Source organism: Mizuhopecten yessoensis, unplaced genomic scaffold, assembly GCF_002113885.1.
Source record: "Mizuhopecten yessoensis strain PY_sf001 unplaced genomic scaffold, ASM211388v2 scaffold6029, whole genome shotgun sequence".
In the NCBI taxonomy this organism is placed as follows: Eukaryota; Metazoa; Mollusca; class Bivalvia; order Pectinida; family Pectinidae; genus Mizuhopecten; species Mizuhopecten yessoensis.
The window spans coordinates 74,728-92,134 of NW_018406344.1; the positions used below are offsets into that span (position 1 = coordinate 74,728).

The window sequence follows — 17,407 nt, forward strand, 5'->3', positions numbered from 1 at the left end:
ACAGGTAACGTCACAGATTCAGGAGTCGACAGGGACACTGGGGAAAGGTGACAACATCAACATCACAGGTAACGTCACAGATTCAGGAGTCGACAGGGACACTGGGGAAAGGTGACAACATCAACATCACAGGTAACGTCACAGATTCAGGAGTCGACAGGGACACTGGAGAAAGGTGACAACATTAACATCCCAGGGACAACCACAGATACAGGAGTCGACAGGGACATTAGGGGAAATTGTCAACATTATCATCGCCGGTAATGTCACAGATACATGAGTCGACAGGGACACTGGGGAAAGGAATCAACATCCCAGGGAATGTCACAGATACATGAGTCGACAGGGACACTGGGGAAAGGTGTCAACATTACAGGAAACGTCATAGATACAAGAGTCGATAGGGACACTGGCGAAAGGTATCAACATCCCAGCAGGAGTCGACAGGGACACTGGGGAAAGGTATCAACATCCAAGGTAACGTCAAAAGATACAGGAGTCGACAGGGACACTGGCGAAAGGTATCAACATCACAGGTAACGTCATAGATACAGGAGTCGACAGGGACACTGGGGAAAGGTGCCAACATCACAGGTAACGTCACAGATACAGGAGTAGACAGGGACACTGGGGAAAGATATCAACATCCCAGGTACCGTCACAGATACAGGAATCGACAGGGACACTGGGGAAAGGTGTCAACATCACAGGGAACGTCACAGATACAGGAGTCGACAGGGACACTGGAGAAAGGGGACAACATTAACATCCCAGGGACAACCACACATACAGGAGTCGACAGGGACATTAGGGGAAATTGTCAACATTATCATCGCCGGTAATGTCACAGATACTCGACAGGGACACTGGGGAAAGGTGTCAACATAACAGGTAACGTCATAGATACAGGAGTCGACAGGGACACTGGGGAAAGGAGTCAACATCACAGGTACCGTCACAGATACAGGAGTCGACAGGGACACTGGAGAAAGGTGACACCATTAACATCCCAGGGTCAACCACAGATACAGGAGTCGACAGGGACATTAGGGGAAATTGTCAACATTATCATCGCCGGTAATGTCACAGATTCATGAGTCGACAGGGACACTGGGGAAAGGAATCAACATCCCAGGGAATGTCACAGATACATGAGTCGACAGGGACACTGGGGAAAGGAATCAACATCCCAGGGAATGTCACAGATACATGAGTCGACAGGGACACTGGGGAAAGGAATCAACATCCCAGGGAATGTCACAGATACATGAGTCGACAGGGACACTGGGGAAAGGTATCAACATACCAGGTAACGTCACAGTGACAGGAGGCGACAGGGACACAGGCGAAAGGTGTCAACATCCCAGGTAACGTCAAAAGATACAGGAGTCGATAGGGCCACTGGCAAAAGGTGTCAACGTTACAGGTAACGTCACAGATACAGGAGTCGACAGAGACACTGGGGAAAGGTATCAACATCCCAGGTAATGTCACAGATACATGATTCGACAGGGACACTGGGGAAAGGTATCAACACCCCAGGTAACGTCACAGATACAGGAGTCGACACGGACACTGGGGAAAGGTGTCAACATCACAGGCAACGTCACAGATACAGGAGTCGACAGGGACACTGGGGAAAGGTGTCAACATCCCAGGTAACGTCACAGATACAGGAGTAGACAGGGACACTGGCGAAAGATATCAACATCCCAGGTACCGTCACAGATACAGGAATCGACAGGGACACTGGCGAAAGGTATCAACATCCCAGGTAACGTCACAGTGACAGGAGGCGACAGGGACACTGGCGAAAGGTGTCAACATCCCAGGTAACGACACAGATACAGGAGTCGACAGGAACACTGGCGAAATTTATCAACATCCCAGGTAACGTCAAAGATGCAGGAGTCGATAGGGACACTGGGGAAAGGTGTCAACATCCCAGGTAACGTAACAGATACAGGAGTAGACAGGGACACTGGGGAAAGATATCAACATCCCAGGTACCGTCACAGATACAGGAATCGACAGGGACACTGGGGAAAGGTATCAACATCCCAGGTAGCGTCAAAGATACAGGAGTCGACAGGGACACCGGGGAAAGGTATCAACATCACAGGTAACGTCACAGATACAGGAGTCGACAGGGACACTGGGAATATGTGTCGACAGGGACACTGGGGTAATGTCACAGATACAGGAGTCGACAGGGACACTGGGGAAGGGTGTCAACATCACAGGTAACGTGACAGATACAGGAGTCGACAGGGACACTGGGAATATGTGTCAACATCAATATCCCAGGTAACGTCACAGATACAGGAGTCGACAGGGACACTGGGAATATGTGTCGACAGGGACACTGTGGTAACGTCACAGATACAGGAGGCGACAGGGATGTTGATGTTGACAGGGACACTGAGGAAAGGTGACAGCTATAGGTGACGCCACGGACAGCTAGAGTGGATACTTTGTATCACAGATAGGCCCACAAGAGGATAGCGACAACATCCCATGTATACTGACATGACCGATTGAGGACGCGGCTAAACAGAGAACCGTTCACAATTTAGAAATAAAGATGTTCGTAAGTAACCAATACATATAAAACAACTTGAGGTAGGCATAGCTCAGGCCGATGACCGTAGGTACCCAGTACAAAATAGTTAGATAACACCTATCGTACAGTCCGATCAAAATTAAGCTTTTGATAGATATTAATGTTTTTCTTAATATAAGTACCTTTATCATATTTCGACAAATTGTCTAAATTGCAACTTTAATATGAATAAATTAAATAAATAAAAAATCCTTATTTGTCACTGATTTATAAATAAAAAAATATCCATCATAATGATATCGTTTCTCGCTATTCACCAGTCCTGGCTGGAATCTTCCGACTAGACGGAGCGCCACAATGTCAGTAACGTGGCCTTGTCCCGTGGTCGTGGACATCGGTATTGGTTTGTTTCGTACCTTCGGCCATTGGGAAACAATAAAACGTCGTCTGTTGACCTTGTGTAATAAATCCTACAGAGGTATACTGACACTGGCGACCATAACCTTGTTAACTATAGGTAAGTGCTACAATGACCTTATTCCAGGACACACAAGGAAATGGTCGTCTTTACTTATATTTATTTGTGTCCATTTCGAAAAAAGTATTCCATAAAAATAACACATTGTGATACTTTCTACATAATTATAGTTTGTTGAAAATTGAATGTTAAAAAAACCAAAAAAATTAGTCTGGTCGTCAAACTCAATGACCTTTACATTACAAAGCTTACACTTTATCAAAGGCCACAAAGGCTATGATTAAACAACGAATAAGGAAAGAAACGTGACTGGGAAGTTACTCTGAATCAGGAAAAACTTCTTCATTCGGTTGCTTCATATTTCTTATTCTATAAAGGGAGAACACTCCAAATAAAAACCTCTAGTGTGGAATTCTTCTTCGGTATATGAAAAATGTCCTTTGCCATACGTGCTGACCAAGTGCCATCTTAACGTATAACCGTCCCTATAGTCCTAGCTTGTAGTGTAAAGGTCACTTATTTGGTAAGTAAGATGGACCACCTCGCAAATTTTAATCGTAAATCGCTCGTGTTCCTCATAAATAGTGACAACATACGAAAGCAACGAAGTCTTGAAAATGGCAATGACAGCCAACTGGAACTGTTGCCAATCATAATTGCGAAGCTATCCTTAATTCAAATATATATTTTAAGTTAGAACCCGTTCTGTAATGGTTTCTTGATATAACTAAATAAACGGCATTCAAACACATGAAGGGGGGGGGGCGGGATAACGTTAGCCAGTTGACTTTATAAACCATGCTAATCAGGTAATCAAGATATTATGTATTTATATCAATAAAGTGACCAATCATAAACCATACATATCTAGTAAATTGTGGTAGCAGACGACATTATTCTCCCGCCATTTGTTTGAGTCTGCGTGTTGGTTAGGTACAAAATCAAACCCTTCTGGTTTTATAAACTACTAATATTTTGACAGATGATAGCTCGGCGATGTTATGAATGGGAAACCCGAGATGAAATGCGAATCTGATGAGCCCGATTAGTGTGTGTACGTCTGAAGATAGTTCATTGTCACGAAACTGTCGTAACGGGGAGTGGGGAGATAAAGGGAACATGGAGGATTCAGCCTTGGTTTGATACGGACCAACACACGAATGTAGTGCAAATAAAAAATACATATTAAAATAAATGCTATTATTCAGAGTGGAAACGAAAATGTTAAAAACTTAAGGGGAAGAGGAAGAAATTAGCTTTTGATTTAACTCGGAACAAAATCTACAATAATAATTGTTGACAGAGCCAGTCAAAAGTATTATTTTCACAGTGAGACTTTGTGTACGTTTTGGGCGAACATTACGACGATTATGTGAGTCTGCCTAGTTCAGTTACCCCTAATGGACCCTCTTTTGGCGACATTTGCTTAATATAACAATAAGATTTGTGCCCGAGGCAGTGTCTCGACCTCTGGAGTAACTTGGTGTCCACGTTAGATACGTACTGGCCGCGGGAAGCTCCTGATTCTATCTACACTCTGTCCCCTGACAGACCCACCTGTCCTCACAAACCTCCTCATACATATATGTATATCAAATGGCAATCACACGTCCGCCATACTTCTGCTGTAATGGTTAGTTCGATGTTGTTTTTATGGTGAAATAAACTACAATTTCTTAAAGCGTTAATGGGCAACGTCAAAAGTAAAAAGAAATCTTTTCCAAAGCATACAAGTCGTTCTTACAGTCCCAACAAATAATGTCCAGGCTAGTATATAACTGAAAGGACTGTGAATGGGCATCGTGTCAAAAGTGACCTTGGTTCCCACCAAAGCACTAAGATATCATTAGGCTAACAGGGGGCCTCATTCCGTAATCTTTTTTACCATCAAGAGGTTTGATGCAGGGATTTTAAGAAGCTTTTGATTCAAAACAGGTAGTCGTGTATATCCTAAATATGTTTCTTCAAGGAGGACACTTGGCTGTGAGCTCCCGGACAGAGGTCTGTGAACTCCCGGGGAGAGTTGGAATGAAATACCCGTAAGAAGATTACCTGCACTATACACTTAGTCCAGAGTCGGGTATTCCCAAGTCAGCCGACAAATGCTACATTCTATACAATATCGAGTTCTAGTTATTTGGATACAAGTGTCGAGCACCCCCTCCCGTCCTGTCTGTACAGAGTTGTGCTGATGGCACACACATCGAGCCAGCTTAGTTTAAAACGGATTGAAAACTAGTAAATTGTAACAGCAGGCCCTCAACGTCTTTTGTAAATTACACGGTGATCATACAGGGATACTTGGTACACCTATGTAAATGAATGAGGACCACCGACACTGACGTCATCAGGTACAAGTATTTATAATGGATCAACACGACACCAACCATCATCAAACAGTATCTCCTGAAATCTTATAAACATGCGTGTATCTATCTTTAGAATACATGTGCAACACCGTTTACAGAACACACGAGTATCTCTCTATATAACATCACGCAAGAGTATACGGACATTACCAGTATTAAGCATTTACAAATATATTCATAGTATGCGTTTTATCTAAATGAAATTATGTTTTCTTATCAAAACACATGGAAATATATAATATATACACCAATAACAATACTAGACTTACTTGTTCCGTACAGCTTACTCGGGTGGCACTAATAACTAACAAAAAGTCAACTTTTTGTGAATTTATTTTCTGCCCCGAGCTATATTTCTTATCGTCAATACTAAAGTTTGGGAATGTCAAATGCGAGTCGCGTTCTGATGGCGTTATTATCAAAGACCTTTGTAAAATGAAACGGAATGCTCCGAGCGAAGTCGGAAGTTATCAGCCGGCTCGATCTGGAAGGACAATGGCGGACCAACTGGCCTTTGTTCTGAACAACTACTTGGGATTCTCTTGTGATTTTAGCGAGATTGAGAGATAATTTAAGGTCTATCTGCGAATGACTGAGTTCTGATCTATGGCTAATAGGATACCTACGACCATGACAGACAACTAGCACGCTACAAGTGGCTATATCATGACCAACCCGTAAACAACTCCAATCTTATGCTATTTAACTCTTTTCTTGTCACTATGAAACTAATTGGCGTCTTGAAATAGATTATTACTTCGAGCGAAATTGATATCACCCATGTATGTAACAATCTACTTATCCTTGTGTTACTTATGGTACTACACGACTTGACGAGTGGTATTTATCAGTAAGTGACATACATGAAATGAAGTAAACAAATTGTCCAAGTCTATCAAATAAAAAAAAACAATGGCCGATTTGCTGGGGATGAAAAACGTCTTTCACGAAAGCAAGAAAAATGGAAATAGTATCACAACGTCTCTGAACTTGAAATGTAAAAAGAAAATCGTTAGATATTGAATATAGTGATTAAACTTGATAAAGATTTCGTCTGGAAGACCAAAGGTTCACATCGGAAATACGATTGATTGATTGATTGATAGGTTTTACGTCCGCTTCACTACCAAGTAGTTTGGTTATCCAGCAGACGAAAGTCAGAAATTCTAGGTTGGTTGCAGGTCAGGAACCGTTACATTAGTGCATTTCACAATTATTTCATGTTTTTAGCAAAAAAAGGTCCAAAATCTTTTTGACTCGCTCCGCTCGGCGAAAGATTTCATTCTACGCACCCTCTTTCAAATATCCTAGAAACGCCCCTGGGTTGAAGGGTTTTGCGCCTACATGAATCCGCCCTTACGGGTTTCATCTCACTGACGGAAGTCGGTGTTCTGTCGGCGTTTCGGAAATTCGAATACAATTCCCTTTAATAGTAAGTCGGTGGTCACGGTCGACCTGTGTACGGACCAATCACGTGAGTGTGGTCCGGCGACCTGTGTACGGGCCAATCACGTGAGTCAGTGATCGCGGTCGACCTGTGTACGGGCCAATCACGTGAGTCTTTGGTCACGGTCGACCTGTTTTCGGGCCAATCATGTGAGTTTGGTCACGGTCGACCTGTATAGGGTCCAATCATGCTAGTCTGTGGCCACGGTCGACCTGTATACGGGCCAATCATGTGAGTTTGGTCACGGTTGACCTGTGTAAGGGCCAATCACGTGAGTCTTTGGTCAAGGTCGACCTGTTTTCGGGCCAATCATGTGAGTCTGTGGTCACAGGCGACAAGTGTACGGGGCAATCATGAGTTTTTGTGAGTCGGTGGTCAGTGTCAATATGTGGACGGGCCAATGATAGCGCGATGACCGAGGTGTGAGCGGACCAGTCTGTTCACACATTATTGCACATGTCCTTATAGCCACTGGTCAGTCTGGACAAAACGTTGGCCAGAAGTCAAGTGTTGGCCTTCATGGTCTATGGTGCAGAACCAGACAGACAAATGACCAGTAATGGTCAGGGCATCTCGGACTATGCTGTAAGTACTCCAGTATGAAGTCCGACCAGTGTATTGCATGAATGGCCTCGCCCTGAGGGTCAATACACTGTATAGGAGGTGTTGTGTATAATGATATGGCTTTATTGGACATCATAATGACAAGATGTGTATCGGACTATACCGCCTTCTTACTTCCTATTCTACAGTTATGCACATTCTTGTTTATGTATTAGGTTTTATGACTTAAGGCATTACAGTCAACCAGATAAATGGCAGCCACGTGGTTCTAAGAATCAAGCGCATTTTACATTGCCAAACACTATAAAACACTAACAGTGATAAACAAATGCGTTAACATATTGAGCACAACGAAACGCGCTTGCCATTTTTTGCTACAAAATGAATGGATTCGGCACGCGTTTCCCGTTCGTATGAAACATTCTTTTGTTGGAAATTATTTGGAGACTTAATTCAAAAAAAAATCCTATATATTGTGGTGAAGCAGGATACGTTGAGATAAAGACTTTCATCTCTGACAATGACGCCTGAAGAACAAAGAGAACTTCTTGATGGATACAGACAAGAAAACTTCACTTTCATGTCATTTTACGTATTCCAGCCCGAGGCTGTTCTTTCAGTTTTAGTGTGTCGACACACACACACACACACACACACGTACTCTACGGATTTAAATCAGCGACCTGCACAGGTATGGCGATACCTACATGCTCCGTTAAGCGGTACAATGTTTTGTTTGTATGGTATATGTAATCACAAACGCACACAACTGTCATTCATAAATGTCGCCGTTCCTCCCTAGACTACTGAACTGAACCGCAAAATGTAAACTGCGTTCTGGATCACTAATGAAGATTCAAAATACACCTCGCGCTCCGTATACTACACTATAGGGGAGACTAACAGTATGTGTGGTGAGTAGTCAGAATTGGATTTGGTGCGAGTCTGCAGCCAGGCAATTACAGAACTTAGGGGACAAAAAAGCTCGGTAAAGCACTGCTATACACACGGGCCGTAGGTGGTAAAAACGACGGCATTTGTCGTCATAACGACACAGCCGGACCAAACTGTGTGAATGTAGTCAACAGAATGCAAAAATATCGGCATAAAAGCTTCCCTGTTCTCGAATCACCACAATCTAATTCAATATAGAGCTGATCGCGCCCCCATAGCGCGAAATTTACAAATCTTTCCGGTCGAGTAATTAAAATTTGTAAATTCCCTTTCTGCTTCTGTCAGGTAGGCCAGACGCTGTTTAGAAAGTTATATTCACCCCTCACACCTTTTGCGATTAGATGAGTCTCTATAATGTGGGCACAAAGCATCGTCTCCATCGATCCCGGTGTTAATGTCTCAACATGGGTCTGTGTAGGAAGTTCCCAGATGGACACACAGGGAGCAGGTATAATGACAAGCTACCTGTCCTTTACAGGTCTAACTAACACTCTGGGGCCGATCCAGGTATATACAATGTACACGTAATACCATAGTTACCTGGTCGACCAAACCAGCATACAATACAAAATAGCCTCACAAAATACGTCTGTATGCGTCCATATACGGGTCCCTATTCTGGGGGTTTCTGTTGGACTGATCATTGACGGACACAGGTGCGAAGACAGAAATAACATTTTACTGTAAATAGAAAAGCAACGCCTCCATGCAAAACGTGAGAAGCCATACACTGTCTAGCTTATACATGTGTTTCTAGAACTACACGAACAAGTAAAACACGCCATTCTAAAGCATACAAGTCGTACACTGACTAACTGACTAATAAAGACATTGCATCATAGAGAAGACCTGTCAGCAACATAAAGGTTGCCGAAGCTTTACAGCAAGTAAATATAAAGGCTAACCAGTAAATATAAACGCTACCCAATCCACCGAGCACATGTCAACACAGCGATGTTGATTCAAATCAATTGATTAATATTATGTTATCTTCCTTGTTTTGGTGTCTTTACAGATCTTCATTCGTACTTTAAAACAGTTTACAAGGCAAAGATTCGTTTCATAACATTTCCAACAGATGAAACAGATAAAAACAATTATGTAAGTCAACTAGGTATCCGTTCTGTAAGGAATACGAAGACGGACGACACCAGACAAGGTATCCATTCGTTCACGTTACACAGCGAGGTGTCAGCCCACCATTTCTATATATCACGAGTCACGAACGCGGTGTCATGTCCCGTGTAAGGCTCGATCAAATTAAATACATTAAAAGCAATTTAGGAGAGAGCAGCAATGACGAATTGTCAGTTGAAATTAATAGACGATGTTAATGGAAGGCAACCTATCTGTATTCCAATCTGACGTTGAGTGTTTGATAGTAAAGGTATAGAGCTCTTTCGCTCACTTTATGCATCAGCCAATCTTTGCATTAGTCACATCAAAAAAAGGGTTTTATAAAGGGAAGTGGTCGTGAAAGGTATTTATGTGTTCTATTCTGGTTTGATTCGTTAGCTATTTACATACCTGAATCATTTTTCAACACAACAATATCTACAAAGTGGACGGTTATCTCCTCGCAGTGTTGGGTCTATCGGGTCGATCAAGGGCGGTGGGCCAGAACCGGAAAGGACCATATCGAATCTATCAGAACCGGGACCAGAGCAGCTATCCTGCACGAGGTGTCGGATCAACTATTATAATAGGTGTCGGGTCTTGGTTGAATGGTAGACCAGAATCGGGGGGGGGGGGGGGGGGGGGGGGGGGAGCACCTGTACATACGAGTAAAAAAACATGCATGCTCTAGGGTATATTACGATTGGAATACGGACGTATGACGGATACGACATGGATGCAATACGCGTGTCCCTGGTCGGAATATCAGGGTTTGTCATGGTATTTTCATATACAAACGCTTCATCTTGACGAAAGAGTTGCGAGCTCGAGTCATGCCAACTATTTGGTGGCAGTGTCGGACACTGCCCATGATAATTCAGACTCCCATCAGGTAGTACATGTACGGATTGTCTAAACGATACACTTAGTCGGCACAGAGTTTGGACCAGGACTGCTACCTAACTGTACGAGACGGCATACTGAAATAGTTCGTAGTGTTTACAACAAACATACCACATGCTATTTTTCCTCGTGTTTTTTTTATTGTTATGGTATCCCCTAGCGGTATAAACAAAAAGCATACTACCTCTTATAACAAATTCAGAATGTTGTGTACAGTGACGTTATTACAGATATCACTGGTATCTGGTGGAACAGTCCTACCTGGGGTAGTCAGTTCAATAACCAGTGTATTACAGATATCACTGGTATCTGGTGGAACAGTCCTACCTGGGGAAGTCAATTCAATAAGCAGTGTATTCAGGTAACTCTACAGTTATTATGATTTTATTATTAGCCGTGTCATGTTTATGATGACTGCAATATTCCTTTTGACATTAGCCATTAGAGTGAATGGGAGTACCGGTTCTATTAGCCCTGTGCGGGACGACATCAGTAACTCCCTGGGCACTTATTGATCATCATACTCCCTTTGTTTTCTGTGACAAAGAAATACCGATATTAACAACAGGTGGCAGACGTATGCTAGGTGTAGCTTTCGTTGTTTTTTTGTGTGCTATATGTTTAATTCACAATTCAATATCTAGCATTAACGTTGGTCATAAAACTGTGTCCTCGGCCTCATCGTAAAATAGCTGACTTGTTAACCATTAACACTTCGGTCAGAAAGGTTCATTTGTGACATCTAAAAAGCCATTTTTATCCACCGAGACCAACACAGGAGCCGTATACTGGAGGATAATGAGCATACTAATTATATACGGTATATATATAATGTCCAATGATTTCTAGTTGATTATGAAATATATTTCACAAGTTTGAGTTTTTTAATTATTCCGTGTGATCAAAATAATCTGCCGTACGGGTGAATTTTAAAAATGACTTTAAACGGTTGTTTAAAATAAGAGATGTCGAGCTCCACTCATCAGATTAACTGTATATGGTATTATAAACAGTGTACACGTACGCGCTATTGATGGATCTCATGCAAAACAAACGCATTCTCGTCAGGTTCATTAAATGGCGAGAGAAAAATCGAGAAAACAAATAAAAAAAGTTAAATTACAAATGACAAGGGGGCTTCAATGTTAGGTATTGTGAAATTCTACTCCTGCAACAAGACATAACCGGCTGAAATCCGTCGGGTGGCTTCAGTTATCAGTTACTATCCAATTTAAAATATGTTAATATGGACTTTAAATTCTTACGTAGACCAGTTATATGAGATTATTTGGGTAAGCCGAGCTGAGTAACAGGTTGAATAGCGACGTAGATTATTGGGTTTTGGGGACAGGGGTGTGATTTTATATGGCCCGGACTATAGATTTGAACACAACCACATTTGACCTGTCCTCCAGTTTCTGATGGTCTTTTGGGAGAAGAGCCGAGCCTTGCTGGGAACAGCTGACACATCCTCACACATCTGAACCGTCTCCATTTCACAGTCAGGTGCCATCCATCACTGGAGCTGGCTCGGAGGCGAGGTGTTCCCGACGACACCAGCGCCTATATACCGCTGTACCCCGGGTGTCCGTATACCAACCAAACACAACAATAGCACTGTGCTTTGATGGAAGAACGAGCTCGTAAAATTGTCAACAGTCTCGCAGCTACGTCCAGAATATCTCCAGGAGTACAGACATTAAAACACGTTTTGTTAAACCATATCACATTTTACAATTATAAGATTCGTCTATCAAAGTTTTGTCTGGTTTGAAGATATTCCGGACATGTACTTGTGAAACACTTTGGCGTATATGTGTAACGGGATTTAGTGACAGGCAATCGTATATGTAGGGAAACAGATTTCATTTTAGCAAAATCACCGCCATATAAAAGCAACAGAATGACAACACAGAATATGACTTGTACATACTAAGTCGTCTCTGTTTACAGGTAAAATTGTTCATGTTGACACTTAACTTAATATTTGGACTAACTAAACATTTGGTTCAATTGGAAATAAAACGTGAACAAATCGGTATTTTAAAAACCAACTGTCTTTCTGGAATGAGGGCGAAACATAACCCCACACATCGAAAAGTCCTGTATCGATTCTCCATAGTTTGGAGGGTGATATATTTTTTCTCAAAATATCTCAAAATATTATTTACCAAAACAAGTAAACTCAGTTATAGTATACCAAAAAACCCAGATACCTTACAAGTATCAATGTATACTTAATGGCTAACGAAGGCCGGATAACGAGACATCTTTGAATAGACCACCGGATAATAGCTTCCCTATCCTCTCTTCTATCTGTATCTACATACAATCTAATTTGAAATGCAAATGCGCGGAAAATATTCTCCGCGTTTCTCTGACATTAGAAACCGCCATTAATATTTCATTAAAATTCTCAACGCTTATCATTATTACAACAAAGAAGATGCTTCTACCACAGGTGACGTATATAAAAATCGAGTCGGGACCGAACCGGGAAACCCACATTCAAAGTATTTTCATCAAATACAGTTTGAATTATTTATCGTTTAGAAATTAGTAAGCATTTACGTTTTAGAAAAAAATGTAAGGGTAGAAACACGGCGATATTATTATTAGAATATAAATTCTGATTTCTATGTAAAACTAACTGAATATATTTTTCACTTCAGTTTGATCATACAAATATCTTGATAACGATAACATTTTACCGCCAACAGATATATTATAACAGTCAAATGGATATCAAATAACTCTACCATCAAATTAAAAAAACAACCGGATATATTTATAACAGTTAAGTATCAAACAGTTTGTTTTGCTTGTTTTCGGTTTATGGTCTTGACAAAAGCCAAGGTCACATGAAGACAGGTTCATCAAATGGAGATTGTTAAATCAGTTTACCGTTAAATGGACATCTTTATGAAAAACTTAACCAAATAAAAGGACATCTTTTAAGGTTACAATAAACAGATAACAATGTCTGTACGTCTTTGATAAAGTACTACTGTACTTAGTCATACAGTGTTTGTACGTCTCTGACCAAGTACTGTACACAGTCATACAGTGTGTGTACGTCTCTGACCAAGTACTGTACATATTCATACAGTGTTTGTACGTCTCTGACCAAGTACTGTACATATTCATACAGTGTTTGTACGTCTCTGACCAAGTACTGTACACAGTCATACAGTGTGTGTACGTCTCTGACCAAGTACTGTACATATTCATACAGTGTTTGTACGTCTCTGACCAAGTACTGTACACAGTCATACAGTGTGTGTACGTCTCTGACCAAGTACTGTACATATTCATACAGTGTTTGTACGTCTCTGACCAAGTACTGTACATAGTCCTACAGTGTTTGTACGTCTCTGACCAAGTACTGTACATAGTCCTACAGTGTGTGTACGTCTCTGACCAAGTACTGTACATAGTCCTACAGTGTTTATACGTCTCTGACCAAGTACTGTAAATAGTCATACAGTGTTTGTACCTCTCTGACCAAGTACTGTACGTAGTCATACATACAGTGTTTGTAAGTCTCTGATAGAATACAAAGTAATGCAGTGTCTGTACGTCTCTGATTAAATACAATCAAACAATGTTTGTATATCACTGATAGAATATATAGTCATTCAGTGTTTGTACGTCTCTGACCAAATACTGTACCTAATCATACATACAGTGTGTGTACGCCTCTGACCAAGTATTGTACATAGTCATACCGTGTTTGTACGTCTCTGACTTAGTACTGTACATAGTCATACATGCAGTGTTTGTACGTCTCTGACTAAATACTGTACATAGTCCTGCAGTGTTTGTACGTCTCTGAACAAGTACTGTACATAGTCATACATACGGTGTGTGTACGTCTCTGACCAAGAACTGTACATAGTCCTACAGGGTTTGTACGTCTCTGACGAAGAACTGTACATAGTCATACAATGTTTGAACGTCTCTGATAGATTACAAAGTAATACAATGTATGTACTTTTCTGATCAAATACATAGCAATTCAATATTTGTATGTCTCTGATATAATACATAGTCATACAGTGTGTGTACGTCTCTGAACAAGTACTGTACCTAGTCATACAGTGTGTGTACGTCTCTGATATGATATAAAGTAATACAATGTATGTACACCTCTAAACAAATACATAACCAGACATTGTTTGTATGTCTCTGATCAAATCCTGTACATTGTCATACAGTGTTTGTACGTCACTGATCAAATACTGTACATAGTCATACATGCAGTGTTTGTACGTCTCTGATCAAATACTGTACATTGTCATACAGTGTTTGTACGTCACTGATAGAATGTACATAGTCCTACAGTGCTTGTACGTCTCTGACCAAATACTGTACATAGGCCTACAGGGTTTGTACGTCTCTGACCACGTCCTGTACATAGTCCTACAGTGCTTGTACGTCTCTGACCAAATACTGTACCTAATCATACATACAGTGTGTGTACGCCTCTGACCAAGTATTGTACATAGTCATACCGTGTTTGTACTTCTCTGACTTAGTACTGTACATAGTCATACCGTGTTTGTACGTCTCTGACCCAATACTGTACATAGTACTACAGTGTTTGTACGTCTCTGAACAAGTACTGTACATAGTCATGCCGTGTTTGTACGTCTCTGACTAAATACTGTACATAGTCCTACAGGGTTTGTACGTCTCTGACCAAGTACTGTACATAGTCATACATACAGTGTTTGTATGTCTCTGATAGAATACAAAGTAATACAGTGTCTGTACGTCTCTGATTAAATACAGTCAAACAATGTTTGTATATCACTGATAGAATATATAGTCATTCAGTGTTTGTACGTCACTGATAGAATACAAAGTAATACAATGTATGTACTTTTCTGATCAAATACATAGCAATTCAATATTTGTATGTCTCTGATATAATACATAGTCATACAGTGTTTGTATATCACTGATAGAATACAGTCATACAGTGTATGTATATCACTCATAGAATACAGTCATACAGTGTATGTATATCACTGATAGAATATATAGTCATACAGTGTTTGTACGTCACTGACATAGTACTAGTAATATAATGTGTGTACCTCTCTGTTATAATACATAGTCATACAGTGTCTGTACGTTCCTGATAGAATACATAGTCATACAGTGTCTGTACGTTCCTGATAGAATACATAGTCATACAGTGTCTGTACGTTCCTGATACTGTACAATACAGTATTGATGTATGAGTAGATGTAAGAACTAACTCGGGGTTTAAAAGTTTTCTATTTGCATAAGTGATTGTCTTGAATAAATGAACGTCTCCTGGAGACATCACTTTAACTTTAACTGTTAAAATAATAGGTACTTGTTTTTGTTGATAGAATGTAACACATATGTGAAGAGAATGTGATGGTCCCAGGGACATTGCATGTGGCCGAGCTCACTGGGGATATTACTCATGGCTGAGGGTCATCATCCATAGTCCTAAATTTAAACTAACAAAAGATGAAATCAGACGTAAGGGTATAAAGACTGTTCATACATGTACCACGCGTGTTACCGACACAGGTAAACATTGTTAAAACTGTCGTGGGGCATGCGTACGGGTGTACATTTGTGTATATCATTTTAACGTATACGGTTGATCAACAAGTGAACTATATTTACAATACAGACACATTAAAAGAACAAACATATTTATATGCTAATACAGTGGTACACGTTTACCATATGTTAATCTTCTGTACACAAACACACGGTTTATGTTCAGTGATGTCTTGTTCGAAACCTTGGAGTTACAGTAGTACTGCAACTGGTGTGTTAAAGTGTTAGGTATCAGATGTGTGTAGAAATTGTTTGATAATATGCTGATATTGTCATGTACAGTAAAACCTCGTTATACTGCCATCATTTACACATTTTGGCATTATAAAGGGATTTGGCGATAAACTGAGGGAAATGTATAAAGGATTGCTAAGAAAACAAGAAAAGGGGACCGTGAAGTATGTTGGCGGTAAGCGAGGTGACAAATGAGCCGATGGGCATTATATCGAGGTTTAATTGTACAATAATGCTCGTAATATAATTTTTGTGAGCACTTCTCACTACATTTGCACTAGCTTTGCAATCGGGATATAATACCGCCATTCGCTAATATTTGCTCCGTCAAGCTGACCTCTTCGGACGTTACGAGTGAAGTTTGAACTCAGAGAGAAAAATAATCGTTGTCAAAAAAATCGTACGGAACTCATCCAGCACGGAATACATGAGCTACCACTGAAAACCGCCGTAGAAACAACAAGCACTTCTGTCGATTCCGACCATTTAGATACAAAGGGATTCGTATTTAAGGTGAAGGATGTGTCTTCAAAAACATGTACGTCACTCCAACTAGAGGTATTTTCCACGTGGGACGTTTATCTGTCAAATCTGTCCGATTTTCCTTGGTTGGACATCAACAAATGTCCAGATATATTTAACATTTCACAACTATTTAGGCCTCACAGGTCCCAATGTCATTACTGATCCTTTCTGAGTCAAGGCTGGTTGTGAAACAATATGAAACAAGTGTTCCGATTGGTCTAATCTACATCCAACGGGGTGATGAAACAAATGCCATGATTGGTCGAATCGATACCGGTGTAGTAGGCAGTGAAGGTTCGACCAATCAGAACGCCAGGTTTCTAGCCGCATGTTGATACAATGTAGGTTAGGACCTACTTGACCCTGTTAGAAGTAAGAAAATACAGACAGATTTGAAATATTACCATCAGAATGTAATGTAATAATTAGACAAAAGTAAGAATGCTTTACTTAAAGCTGTTCTCGCCGAATCGTCAACTGTTTGCTGTTTCTACGACGGGTTGAAGTTGAACACCCATTATTTCGTTTTTCGACGAGTTCGGTACCTTTCTATACATTTCTACATAAGTAATACTTTTCTCATTCGTGATAGGTACCTTTGGGTATACCTGCAGAGAGTTATAGATACCAATGGGTAACCCGTCAGA

General features: G+C 40.8%; 1 protein-coding gene and 1 long non-coding RNA gene across 4 annotated transcripts in view; one reads left to right on the plus strand and one right to left on the minus strand.

The window, feature by feature from the left end:
• LOC110451451 overlaps positions 1–947 on the plus strand; it is a 4,682-nt gene extending 3,735 nt beyond the window's left edge. The window contains exons 2-3 of the long non-coding RNA XR_002463076.1: positions 463–579; positions 877–947. This is a non-coding gene — a long non-coding RNA (uncharacterized LOC110451451). The remainder of the gene's footprint in view (positions 1–462; positions 580–876) is intronic.
• LOC110451450 (paired box protein Pax-5-like) overlaps positions 1–17,407 on the minus strand; it is an 83,262-nt gene that overhangs the window by 56,597 nt on the left and 9,258 nt on the right. The gene's annotated exons all lie outside the window — the stretch shown is intronic.